General features: G+C 31.0%; 1 long non-coding RNA gene across 1 annotated transcript; it reads left to right on the top strand.

Annotated features, from left to right (window-relative positions):
- The first annotated feature begins 211 nt into the window (after positions 1-211).
- On the top strand, positions 212-1706 carry LOC131656894 (uncharacterized). The gene is made up of 3 exons (XR_009300363.1): positions 212-403; positions 525-587; positions 1143-1706. It is a non-coding gene; the product is annotated as an uncharacterized LOC131656894 (long non-coding RNA).
- Positions 1707-2456: the final 750 nt, after the last annotated feature.

A 2456-nucleotide genomic window follows, 5' to 3' on the forward strand; every position in this document is an offset into this window, starting at 1 on the left:
AACTTATTTATTTTTTTCAAACTAAAACTCTTTATCTTCTAAATGCTACTTTTTCAAAAGACTACAGCCTTATTTCCCCTATTAAAACTATCATCAGACTTCTCTCTCTCTCTCTCTCTCTCTCTCTCTCTCTCTCTCTCTCTCTCTCTCTCTCTCTCTCTCCTCTCTCTCTCTCTCTCTCTCTCTCTCTCTCTCTCTCTCTCTCTCTCTCTCTCTCTTCTTTCCAACCTTATATGCTTCTATCTCACCTAAACAAGTCTTTAATTTTCACTTTTGCAAATATTGTTCAAAGAACATAGTATACAAATGTGATGAGTCAAATTCAAAAATATTTGCAGGTTGCTTAAACAAGATCTCCAGCTTAGCACCTTGAATGAATAATTTGTTGAGAAAAAGTGTCTTTGTAAGTTCTATTTTAATGCTTCATGTATTAAAGTTTTTGTCTTTTTTATTTTTTATTTTATTATTTAAATCTAGAAAAGATTGTGGATATGGTTTGATTTTAAACTGTCAATTTTTTCTAGCTTCAATGGGGTGCGGGGATCGGTAGTGGAGTCAAGTTTTTAGGCGCAAATATGGGTGATTTGGTAAGTCAAGATTTTTCTCTCTTCACCAAAAAAATACTTCATCTTCTACATTCAACTTCTATACATAATATATGCTTTGTTGCTTCAACTTCTAACTCAAAAGTTGTTTATGAGATTATGAAAGATTGTTGGTGTTTTCTTATGTAAAATGGAAGAACTGGTTAAATGTATGAAGATGATGGTGAAGAATAATGAAGGGGGTAAATATTTTTAGAAAATAATTGGTTTGTTTTCAAGAATTAAGTTCTGATTCTGAATTAAGTTCTGCTTTGACATATTATTTGTTTTGCATATATAAATATGGAAAAGAGTTCTTGCACTTTTGTTTAGAGTGTGGAATTGTAGAAATTTTTTTATATTTTTGAAAAAGAAGTTAACGTGCAAGCAATCTTTCCAAAATTTCTGAGTTGTAAGTATGGCAGTTTGTTACTGTGTTGTTGAAAGCAATTTTTTGGTTTTTTATTTTATTTTCTTTTTACTTCTTTGTTATAATATCATTTTTATTTTGAATGAAAAACGTAAATATGAGCCTTAAATTTTTTGTCGCTTTGACAGGTTATTTGGAGTGCAATGAAAAACAGGGAAAAGAGTTGTTGCACTTTTATTTGAAGTATAAATTAGAACCATAACTTTTAATATTTTTGAAAAAGAAGTTTAATGTTGATGTTATTACACTTTTAATATTTTTGAAATAGTGTGTTATGGATCTATGTAGCTGGCTGAGTTGTGAGTTGAATTGGAAAAAGTTGGACTGAAAAAAGTAGAAAACTTGTCGTACTAAAAGTTGAATATATTAGTGTTATTAGACCATGTGCAATGGTGGGTTGATTTGAAGTCAACATGGGAAAATCATGTGCAATGGTGTGTGTAAAGTAGTGTTGAGTGTGTGTTGGAGGAGAGAGATGTTGAGAAAACTCAACACCATGTAAACTGACGCAGGGGCTGACGTGACAGTGGCTGATTGGCCCAAAGCAGGCGTGTGGCTCTCACACGCTGGCAGTGAGAGTGGGCTTTATCCCACGCGGAGAGAGAAAGAGAAAAGGGATAATTAATGCCACTTGGCTGTTTGTGATTGCCTGGCCAGATTTTTATCCATTTAATACTTTGGACTCAATTATTTCGTTGCAAATTATTATTATTATTATTTTACCAAAATTCATGATTTTTTTTCTCTATAAATAGAGACTTGGTTCATTTGATTTGGACACAAAAAAAAACCAAGTTTTTCACTATCTTAATCTTATTATTATCTTTCTATTAGTGTTTATTTTGAAGTTAAGTGTCTTTTTTTAGTGAAATGGATCCCAATAATCATTTTAACACTCAAAATTCTGCTAATTTTCCATTTAACCAAAATCCCAACAATTTTCAAAATCCCAACAATTATCAAAATCCCAACTATTATCAAAATCCCAACTATTATCAAAATCCAAATCAATTTTCCAACCAACATCCTCAAAACATACCTAAGTGGATCTAGTGCACCACAACCATACTCGACCGAGGTGTTACCCGCTTTTGCAAATCATGTGCGTGCTAGATCAGAGTTCCGTGATCCAAATGTTCATCAAGAATTGCAAGCCGATCTAGTGAAGCACATATGGACAAAGTTTGGAATGTTCCGTGATTGAATTATTTGTGTGTTGTATTGCATTTTAAATTATTTGTATCGTACTAATTACGTTACTTGTGTGTTGTATTGCATTTTAAATTATTTGTAACGTACTAATTACGTTAACTGTGTGTTGTATTTTAAATTAATTTAAGATGATTTGTATCGTATCCAATTATTTAAATAAATTGTTTTTATTACAAAAAATTAAAAAATAAATTATTAAGTATTTATTATTTTAATTTAATTTTAATCGA

The sequence above is a fragment of the Vicia villosa genome, linkage group LG3 (assembly GCF_029867415.1).
Source record: "Vicia villosa cultivar HV-30 ecotype Madison, WI linkage group LG3, Vvil1.0, whole genome shotgun sequence".
NCBI classification, from domain to species: domain Eukaryota; kingdom Viridiplantae; phylum Streptophyta; class Magnoliopsida; order Fabales; family Fabaceae; genus Vicia; species Vicia villosa.